This window comes from Canis lupus, chromosome 29 (genome assembly GCF_048164855.1).
Source record: "Canis lupus baileyi chromosome 29, mCanLup2.hap1, whole genome shotgun sequence".
NCBI lineage: Eukaryota > Metazoa > Chordata > Mammalia > Carnivora > Canidae > Canis > Canis lupus.
The window spans coordinates 21283283-21295101 of record NC_132866.1 but is presented as its reverse complement, the minus strand read 5'-3'; the positions used below and the strand labels follow the sequence as shown (position 1 = coordinate 21295101).

Below are 11819 nucleotides of genomic sequence, written 5' to 3'. Positions count from 1 at the left end.
ACTTTTTTACAATTAAACTTTTAATTTTGAGATGATTATGGATTTATAGCAGTTGTAAGAAATAATACAAAGATCATGCATACTCAGTTTTGAAAGGGAGTATGTTGTAAAACTAGAGTAATATATCAAAAGCAAAATATTGACACTGATGCAGTTTAGATACTTAACAGCTCCATTACCATAAATATCCCTCATGTTGCCCTTTTATAGCTATGCTTAACTTCCTTTGAATATCATTACTTTTTGTGTGCACATAGCTTTTATTTTCCTGGAAAAAAATGTCAACAAATGCAGTTATTGGGTTACAGGGAAACTGCATGTTTAGCTTTATAAAATGTTGCCGAATTATTTTCCAGAGTGACTGGACCATTTTACATTTTCGTCAGCAATCTACGAATGACCCAGTTTCTCCATATCCTATTCAGCATTTGGTATTGTCACTTTGTTTTTGTTTTTGTTATTGTTTTTAGTTTTAGCTATTCAGATAAGTATGTAATGAGATATCATTGTGGTTTCAACTTGCATTTCCCTTTTGGTTAACTGTGGTGAACATCTCGTGCATATGCGTCATCTGCAATTATATTCTCTTTGGTGAAATGTCTGTTTGTGACTTTTGCTTGTTTTTTACTGTTAAAATATTATTTTTGTTTTATTTTATTATGGTAATAACACTTAGCATATCTAATCGCCTAACATTTAATTTTACATCTTTGTGTTTATTTTTAAAGCAGAATATTCTTTTTTTTAAGATTTTATTTATTTATTCATGACAGACACAGAGAGTGGTAGAGACATAGGCAGAGGGAGAAGCAGGCTCCATGCAGGGAGTCCGACGCAGGACTTGATCCCAGTATTCCAGGATCATGCCCCTTAAAGCAAAATATTCTTAATGAATGAGATGTTGTTTGAGGTTCATAGGACATAATCTGACCATGATTACTACACAAATATTTCCAAGCCCAATGATCAATTTTTAATAAACCCACATTTATTTATTTTAATTCATCTTGTGGGGAATGAAAAGATCTCATTTTAAGTGATTGTGAATCAGCAAAAGTTTCACGTCTAGTTATCTAGGCAGGAAGTATGGGCAAAACAGTTAGGTCCAGAAGTGCTGGTGGTAGCAAGGAGAAAATCACAGTGTCAGAGAAATTAAATGTGTCCTAAGGGTGGAATAACTTTTCACGTCTTTTAAAGACATTCCATTAAATTTTGCACTATTTATTGAGTTCCTACCATGTTCAAGGTACTGGATTAAGTAGAAGTAGTGGTAGGAGGAAAGACTTAGAAAGAGATAAACCATACCTTGTATTCTCATAATTACAATCCAGAAGGAAGAATAAGGGGCACTTGGGTAGCTCAGTGGTTGAGCATCTGCCTTTAGCTCAGGGAGTGATCCTGGGGTCATTGGGCTCCTTACAGGGGGCCTGCTCCTCTCTCTGCCTTTGCCTCTGACTCTCTCTGTGTGTCTCTCATGAATAAATAAATAAAATATTTCAAAAAGTAAATAATAGAAGGAATAATAAAAGCAGTTTAGATATACCTATATACAAGGCAAAATATAGTCATTAATCCAAAAATATAAATATTCATGTAATGGTTTATTGGCCAAAATGTTTCTTAAGTACTTTTAAAGAAAAAGAGTTGGGTCATTTACCTGACATCTACTTTGAAAAATCTGCCCAGTGGCCAAGAATCTTGGGAAGAAACAGAATATTTTAGAGACTCTCCAGCTCTGACACTGAAGTCTTCTACATCACTTTATTCTATTCTTGGTCTTCTAGATTTAAGTCTCCAGCAAGAATTTAGAAATACACTCTGTAGGTGGTATTCCTGCCAACATAGTCCCTGACACCAAAAGTGGCTTTAGGGGATCCAGGCTGTAAATCCCAGAATTCAAAAATAAATATTGAATGCCATCAATAATCTGTGCTCCTTTACTTGTTCTTGACCTGACATGAGTCTGTATTTTTTACCCATATTCTACTTCCTTGGTCTGTCCTGAGCCAAAGCCCATAGTCTTTGCTTTTCTTTTTTCCCCCAGCTTTATTGAGATATTATTGACTTACACCATGTATAAGATTAAGGTATAAAATATGACAAGTTGATACACGTATATATTGGAAAGTGATTGCCACAATGAGGTTAGTTAACACCTTCAACCCCTCACATAATAATCATTTGTGTGTGTTTTGTGATAACATTTAAAGTCTATTCTCTTAACACCTGTCAAATATGTAACACAATATTGTTACAATATTATTAGTTATAGTCGCCATGCTGTGTCTATAATCTCCAGGATTTACTCATTTTATGGCTAGAAGTTTGTACCCTTTGACCAACATTTCACCATTGCCCCCACTTCTCAACCCCTAACAACCACTATTCTACTCTCTGTTTCTATGAGCTCAGCTTTTTAGATTTCACATATAAATGAGGATATACAGTAATCATCCTTCTCTGATTTATATTAGTTAGCATTATGCCCAAAAGATACATCCATATTACTGCAAAATGGCCTCATGTGGCTGGCGGCCAGCCTTGCTTTAGCACACCACGACACAGTCACATAGTACAATAAGCTCATTTAAGCCTGTGACTATAATTTTTTTAAGATTTTATTTATTTATTCATAGACACAGAGAGAGAAGGGCAGAGACACAGACAGAGGGAGAAGCAGGCTCCACGCAGGGAGCCCGATGTGGGACTCGATTCTGGGTCTCCAGGATCACACCCCAGGCTGCAGGGGATTTCTTTCTTTTTTATAGCTTCATAATACTGTATTACATATATGAAATACATAAATTTCACCATATATACACATATATATTCATATTTCCTTTGTATATTCATCCACTGATGTACACTTAGATTGTTTCCACGTCTTGACTATTATAAATCATGTTATAATGAACATGGAGATATCGATATCTTTTAGAGATAGTAATTTAATTTTCTTAGGATATCTATCCAGAAGTGGAATTGCTAAATCATATGTTAGCTCCATTTTTAACTTTTTAGGGACAGTGGCTGTATAAGATTACATTTCCATCAACAGTGCATCAGATATCCTATTTATCCACATATTTTCTAATACTTATTGTCATTTCATAATAGCCATCCTAACAGGTGTGAGATGACATCTCATTGTGGTTTTGATTTGTATTTCCCTAATGTTGAGTGATATTGAGTACCTTTTTCTGTTAGTTTCATGAACCTTTCATGATGTTGGCCATTTGGATGTCTTCTTTGGAAAATATCTATGCAAGTCCTTTGTCCATTTTTAAAATTGGATTGCTTGTTGTTTTATTCTTGAGTTATATGTGTCCCTGTGTGACTGTCTGGTAGACTTTAACATTGGGTAGAGTAATTTCTCCCATTTTAAGATTGTTTTAAATATCCTATGGTCACTGCCTTTCCATATAATTTTGGAGAAAGCTTGTCTATATCCACTAAAACATTCTGGGATTTTGGTAGGAATCTCACTAAGTCTAGAGATCACTTTTAAGAACTGATACATTTACTATGTTGAGTCTTCCAATTCATTAACCTAGTATGTCTCTTCATTTACTTATTTCTTTGTCAATATGAGAAAGCTTTCCTAGGAGATTTTGTTGTCTGGGCCATTTGCCAGTTCTGGCTTGAAGGCTTCTGGTGCTCTGTCTTATTTAAGAAGCAATAAGGAAACCCAAACCCCAAGAACTCAACACCATGTTGTTCCTCAAATCTTGAGTTTCCTAGGCAGTATGCCTTCTGTTTCCTATCTTTCAGAGACTTCCTATGGTTGTTGTGTGATTTCTAGAGCTTTTAAATGTAATGAGATCTGAAAGAGAGGAGAGTATCTTGGCATATCCATTAAATCCTTTTTTGTCTTCACCTCTAATTTAAAAAAAAATTAAAAGATTTTATTTATTTATTCATGACAGACACACAGAGAGAGGCAGAGACATAGACGGAGAAGCAGACTCCTCTCAGGGAGCTGCATGCCGGACTTGATCCCTGGACCCAGGATCATGCCCTGAGCCAAAGGCAGATGCTCAACCTCTGAGCCACCCAGGAGTCCCATTTTTCACCTTTAATGCAACTTAATTTGAAACTATAAGTAAGCCCTGAGATTGTCACTTTATTTCTGTCAATACTATAGCATATAAGACACACATACACTTACACAAACATGCATACATGTACACCCACACATGTTTAATGGTCATGTTTAGCACAAACTTGTCTCTCCTATGCTGTTATTTAGGTAGGCACTTCATCACATTAATCAAAAGTAATGACTTAATTATTCATTTGTCTGTTGCAATTATTTGGAATTTTAGTATCTGATTTCTTGTTGGAAAAAAGCTCAACACTAATGAGAGACAGGCATTACCAAATCATTTCAGAATCTTATCTTTGATGTTCCAATCCCTAGATCAATTCTCCGTACAGGGGCACCTGGGTGGCTCAGTGGTTGAGTGTCTGCCTTCGGCTCAGGTCATGATCCTGGGATCCTGAGATTGAGTCTGCTTTCAGCTCCCCAAAGGGAGCCTGCTTCTCCCTCTCCCTGTGTCTCTGCCTCTCTCTGTGTGACTCTCATGAATGAATAAATAAAATCTTAAAAAGAATTCTTCATGCAGTCATAGTTTTCAGCCAGAGTAAAGGCTTGTGTATTTATAAATGAAAGATAATAACTTAATTATTGACACATTAAGTGTTCTTTTGGTTTCTCTCTCTCTCTCTCTCTCTGAGCAATAAGCCTTTTAGTCATATTTGTCCATAAATTGGGAGGGAACATGTAATTGCAAGTACAGAAAATCATCTAAGAAATTATCACCAATGGATGCAGGGACAGAGAATGAATAAATCTAAGTGTTTTATATGCTATAGTTATAAATAAGGTGCAGTAAAAAGAAAAGCATGTTTCAGAAAATTACTAGTCTTCTATAAAGATAGTTGAGGAAGAACTATTGTGTATATATGTTTTCTCTTCTTATCTCTGCATGGTAGTATTTTTATTTAAATATAAAATTAAACTTTCATTCAGATTTTCTTTAAATCCAATTGATTCTCAATCTTTATAAAATTGCTTCAGGGATATAGACATAAGACAGTATAATATAAGTTATTACATAAAAAGTCATCAAGCCTAAACCTAAATGTAAAACAGTGAGGTAATAAGTTATGACATTACTTTATAACAGTTTTTCTTTTCAAAAGCATTTCTTATTTATAATAAAATGGTATATTATTACCCACATACAATAAGCTATCTTATTTGTGCACACATGAAGGATAGAGTAGAAACATTTTGATTTCTTACTTAGGTTTCTCATTTATACTATTACATCTTAGTGTAAAGGGCCATCAAAAAAATGCTGCCGCTGGTAATATGCTATTATATAAAGAGTAGTAAAATTATCCATTCACAGAAGTAAAAAAGATCAAATGCATTTTTTCAAGACTTGAGGATTATATATCACCAATGTCCTTAGGAATTAAGACTCAGTTGGAAAGAGGATAGTTCATGAAAGGGTTTAAGAAGGGTGAACAAGATGAGAAATGATATAGAGCTAAGATTTTAGAGCCAAACTACTCTAAAAATCATCATGTGCACAGGCTGGGTCTATCAAGTTCATGTCCTCAAATAATTGTGCCCATTTCTGCCAGGTGGTTCTGAGCCATCAGAGCCTGAATGCAAAGTTGTCTGCACGCAAAAGCAAGTTTTCTAAAAATGAGCCTGGAAAGGTTGATGAATCCTCTTGGACTTTACTTGGAATCCAAGTAAAGTTAACCATACTTTAAAAGTTCAGTCCCTTGGTACAATCTCTGATTCCTGAACAAGTTTATCCAAAGAAACAGAAACAGTAGGATACATATAGATATATGCATGTACATCTCCTTCTAGCTATCTAATCACATAGTAGGATATATATTTACACACATACAGAGAGGGAGAAAGAATTTGAAGGAAATGGCTTATGTAATTTTGGAGGCTGACAAGTCTAAAGTCTGTAAGGCAGACTGGCAGGTTGAGGAAAAGAGCTGGTATTGCAGTGTCAATGTAGAATTACTTCTGGGAAATGATTTTTTCACAGGCCTTTCAGTTTGGATCAGGCCCAGTTACAGTATGAAAGTAATCTCCAGTACTTAAAATTAATGATTGTATATGTTACTTGCATCTACAAAACATCTTCACAGCAATACCTAGGTCAGTGTTTGATGAAATACCTGGGAACTATAGCTTAGCCACGTTGAAACATAAAATTAACCATCTATAAGTTTCAATGTCATCTTCTTAACTTCTGTAGCAGTGATCATTTCCAAGAGAACGTTGAAAAACTTGTGAGGGATGGTTTAGGGTCACTTTGAAAAGGTAATCAAGGTAATAGCTCTAACAAAAGTAAGGTCATTAGTATTTCCTTTCTGAATTTTTTTTTATGTTTTATTTCTTTTTAGAAAGAGTGTGTGCAAGTAGGAGCAAGAGGCAGAGGGAGAAGAAGACAGAGAATCTTAAGCAGGCACCACGCCCAGCATGGAGCCTGATGAAGGGCTTGATCTCATGATCCTGAGATCATGACCTGAGCTGAAGAGTTGGACAACTCAAATGACTGAGCCACTCAGGTACCCCAATTTCCATTCTGATTTTGATAAGAGCAGCCTCATAGTTGCCCAAATGTTGACTTCTTGAGGATAAGAAGTACCAGAGAAAATTCATAGTTAGCGCTTTTCTACCAAGTCTGATGAAGACTTGGTTCAGAATCTAATTTTCCTAGAATAAAAATCAGCTGTCTGTAGTGTGACCCAAGGCTAGCTACATACAGCTTTTTGGATCCAGGGTTCTGGTAGGATGTCTGACTTACAGATTGTCCATTTTATTAAAGCAGTGCTGGTAGATTATTCATTTGAACCATTGATCTGGAAGTTTAAAGTAGTTAACACTACCAATCCTAGTAATGTCAATCTTAGGAGCCTCTACATCTGGAGACTTCTATACTCATTCCTGAAAAACTGTGTTCTTTTGCAAACTTCATTTGGGGAGCTCATATTTATTGAATATGTATAGTGGATTAGATGCTGGGTCATACCTGGAGGATCCATAGTTTTTATTTTCAAGGTGTTTACAATCTTTATAGGGGAGTTGAATATAAGAAAATAGTAATTATCTTATATATATAAAGAGCAATGAAAATGGCATGCCAATTTAATCATGAAATTATAGTCTAGGAGGAAAAATGGGGTAGGAGGGGAAGGGCCAGTACAAATGATATCCTTGATATGTACTATCTGAATCTTGAAATATAAGTAGGGATCTGTTAAATGGACATGTTAGGAATATTAGTAACAATAGAAAATATTTGTGGAATGTCTAAAACATATACTGATTATGCTTTATAAATATTATCTCATCAACTCTAAGAGGTAGGTGATCTTATTATTTCTCTTTTACAAGTAACTAACTATAAGCTAAGGAAAGCTAAGTGGTAGACCCAACATACAAACCTAGACTATATGGGTCTGGAGCATCTGTTCTTGTCTTTGAGCACTGCCTTGCTTATAAAAATGTAGAGGACAGTCTGTAATATAAAAAGGCAGCCTGTACAAATGTAGGAAGCAAATCTGAGTAATGACAAGTGAACTGGAATAGCAAGAAGGAAAAAAAAAAAAAAAGGAATAGCAAGAAGGGACCAGATCATGATGTACCTCAACCAAATACTAGATTATATCTAGAATGCATTGGAGGGCACTCAAGAATTTCAAGCAATAGAGTGGACATTGCCAGACATGCCTTTTAGGGATGCCTGGGTGGCTCAGCAGTTGAGCGACTGCCTTTGGCTCAGGGTGTGATCCTGGAGTTCCCAGATTGAGTTCCACATCGGGCTGCCTTCATGGAACCTGCTTCTCCCTCTGCCTAAGTCTCCGCCTTTCTCCTTCTGTGTCTCTCATGAATAAATAAATAAAATCTTAAAAAAAAAAAAGTCATGCCTTTTAGAGAGCTTGTTGTGGTAGTCATGCACTGACATGGGTTGTAGGCTAGTTAGACAAGTGATGGAGAGGCATAACAGACTGACACAGAATGCAGAGAGAAATAAAGAGGCATGAAAAGATAGGATCAGTGAAATACAGAAGCCAGACAAGAATAAGGATTGTGTGGAAGGTAGATTTCATAGGACTTTGTGACAGATCTCAAGCAGAGATAACTCTAGAATAATTCCATGATTTCTGGAATGGGCAACTGGATAAAGGATTGTAATTATCTTTGAGGTGGGAAATACAAGAAGAGGCAAGCAGGTTTGTCAAGGAAGTTTGACTTTCACTTTTTTGATTTAGATAAGTTGGATGAGCCCCTATGCCTATGCTGTCTAATACAGCAATATGTACAGCCAATACATATTACATACAGCCAATACCAATAACTACAGACAAATGTAGTTATTTAAATTTAAATCAATTAGAACTAAGCAACATATTGCTAGAGGGTGGTCATTGTATTGGACAGTATAGATGAGGAAATATTTATATCATCACAGAAAAAGTTGTATTGGAGAATATTGCTCTAGGTTATGCAAGTAAAGTTATTCACCAGAAATTTGAATATGTTTTTCTTTGATTTAGAGAGCCATGTAATGTGTTGCCTCAGGAAGTAATACATTTCTGATCTTTAGAGATAAATCTTTGGTGAGGATGTTGGAGGGAAGATACAATTGTCAGATGAATAGTTAGATAGAATACACAAGTGTCACTGAGTGTGTTCGAAGGACTGCATATTGTGTTAGGTTAATACATTGTTACTAAATTTGAAAATAATGATGATATATCACAGAATTACACGAGAAGACCAGGGGCCACTTTTTAATGTTAACTTTAATGTCACTTTTTAATGGTACACTGCTCTAAAAATTTCAAAGCAAAAACCATCAAAAACATTGAAAAAATATCTCAGTATTTTAAAATACATGTGTCATTATATGAATATGTAGTTTGTGTGTATTAGCATATATTTAAACATTTTAGCACATTTTCTTGGCTCATTGTTGGTCTGGTACGGGTAGAAAAATAATTCATTTCTAGTTTTAAAAACTTCTAGATTATAAGATAGTTATTTTCTTTAATCATATGGAATATTTTTTGAAGTATAATTTGTATACCATAAAATACTCCCATTTTAAATGTACAATTCAATGATTTTTAGAAAACTTACAGGTATGCAACTTTCATCACAATATAATTTTAGAATGTTTCTATCCCCCACAAAGATTCTTAGTGCCTATTTGCATTCACTCTCCATTGCCGTCCCCACCCTCAGATAACCACTATTTATATTTTGTTTCTATAAATAATGTTTCTCTAGACATATTACATAAATGTAATCATGCAATAAGTAGTCTTTTACATCGAGCTTTATTCAGCTAAAAATATTTTTTGAGATTCATCTTGTCATAGCTAGTATAAGTTCTTTCATCTTTGTAACTGCTGAATAGTGTTCTCTCTGATAAACATTCATATTATTCATTTATATTCATATTCATATTCATTTATAAGTTGATGGTCATTTGGGTTGTTTCCATTTTTAGGCTACATGAAATAATGCTGTTATGAACACTCATGTAGAACATAATACTTATGAACATAATTTTTCCTTTCTCTGGGAATGATATCTTAGTAGGGAAATTGAGGGTGAATATGACAAGTTTATATTTAACTGTTCAAGGAACTACCAAAGTGGCTGCACCATTTTAACATTACCACCAGAGGGCTCTAATTTCCCCCACATTCTCTCCAGCACTTGTCTATTTTAACCATTCTTGCCGATGGAAGTCGTATCACATTGTGATTTTAATTTGAATTTTCCTGATGACTTAGGATGTTTAGAATCTTTTCATGTGCTTGTTGGCTATTCACAGGTCTCTTTGATGTCTTTTTATATCTTTTGCCTATTTCCTTTTTCTGATACTCTTCCCTGAAGTGAAAACAGTGTAATTGGGCAGCTGCAAGGCTAAAGGCAAAGTGCTCTCCTCTCATTATTTGCTTGTGCCAGAGAGAGATCCCCTTTGCTCTTCATTTTTCCTAGGTGCTTTTCTCTTCTTTCACACTACTATGTGGGAATCTCTTTAATGTCAGTTGTCAACTTGCTCAGAATAAATACATACATGATACATGTAGGAGACTAACCACAGAAGCAACTAGAACATTATTGTAGTGCCCTATGTCCTTGTTCCAGACCTTCAACTTAAAAAAAAAAAAAAGACATCTTAGTAAAAGATATTAAAGTCATCACCAGATGCTTGTCTGTTCCAAGAGTGTGAGGAAGCCAGACCATAGAGTGAAGTCCTGAGCAGCTTCCAGGACCTGAGTTTCACTTATTTGGACACTTCTATTTGAGGTTAAAAATAAAGCAGGGGTTGTATTAACTTGGTTAACTCTTCTGCAATCAAAGACTTTCAAATCCACATCAGTCTACCAGCCTGTGCACTTGGGGTCTTCCCATGTATCAGGCATTGATGAGTAAGTAGAGAAGCTCAATTACACAGCTCCTGTCATCAAGGAGTCTCCATAAGGACCTGTCAGGAGTGATGTAGAACACTTGAAATGGAATAAATCTTAAATCAACCTATCCTCAAATTCTGTAATAATCTTAGTCTCTAAGCAGCACATGGCCCCAGAAGCTGAGCATTATTTTCTTCCTGAGGTCAGCAGTCAGTTGTCCTGCCTGAGGACCTGAAGTGGGCCCTCTCCTGTGTTCGAACTCTCATCTTTATTCCAGGCTTCCAGTGTCTATGCTCTCTCTTGACGTAAAGCAACTACTCATCCCCAGCATCTGACTTCACAGTCCGCAGGCTGATTGACAGGGTTCACAAAGGTGAACCAGAGTCTCTAAACTCACAGAACTTAGAGTCTTGTACCAGAGACAGACATGGTACAATATTCATAATACTGAACATATTCGTAGCTATTATGAGTATATTAACAGGAAGATTTAAAGTAGTATCAAAGTATTTCACATAGTGTAGGGAGTCAGGGAAGACTGACAATCAGCCTAGATGTGGATGTAGCTTGGTGATTGCCAAAAGCCCACAGTGATGAGAGGAAAGACTCTTGCAATGAAATGTCATTCTCTTCTAGAAACTGCTGGGGCCTATGATCTGGGGCCTATCTACAACCCACTCCCAGCTAGCAGTTTGACTCTCTCTTCCTGATGTGGCTTGGGTAGGGGGAGGAGATTATTAAATATATTTATACCAAAGAATTTATTGTCCCACATTTTTTTTGCTAGCAGTATATTATACTATATAGTATAATATATTTCCTGCCTTACTCTGCCTGCAATGATGGATGTGGCCCACACTGTCTCAGGCATATTTCTTTAACTCTCATGCTATCAACACTATATTCTTCATAATGGGCTGGTGGAAAATGTGACCTATTTATGTGTAAATCTAGTATTTATGGCAGCACTGTTCTATAATAATAATAATACAAAAAATTTAAAATGGCTTTCTCTGTTTTGAAATTTGCTCCATAAATAAATCCAGAATGCCAATTATTTATTAAATAATTAACAAGTTATAGTTTCCTGAAAGATGAATGTACTTTGTCATCCTTTTCTGCTAGTCTTTTTTTTTGTCTCTTTTTCCCTACCAGAAGCAAATAATGTAAATTCAATACATTTAGCAATGAGTTTTACATAGTTGTTTCTTAATCCCCCACTAATATCTCTGATGCATTTTCTTGGTTTGAACATCTTCTCTTTCTTAGTTGGGAAAAGTCCTTTTGCTGATGTGATTATAATAGTGTTTTTTGTTTTTGCTCTCAATCCACGATAAATAGTGGGT

The 11819-nt window shown here is 35.5% G+C and overlaps 1 long non-coding RNA gene across 1 annotated transcript in view; it reads left to right on the top strand.

Moving 5' to 3' along the window:
• Positions 1-6450: 6450 nt before the first annotated feature.
• LOC140620563 (uncharacterized) overlaps positions 6451-11819 on the top strand; it is a 39423-nt gene continuing 34054 nt past the window's right edge. Inside the window, exon 1 of the long non-coding RNA XR_012020319.1 lies at positions 6451-6609. This is a non-coding gene — a long non-coding RNA (uncharacterized lncRNA). The remainder of the gene's footprint in view (positions 6610-11819) is intronic.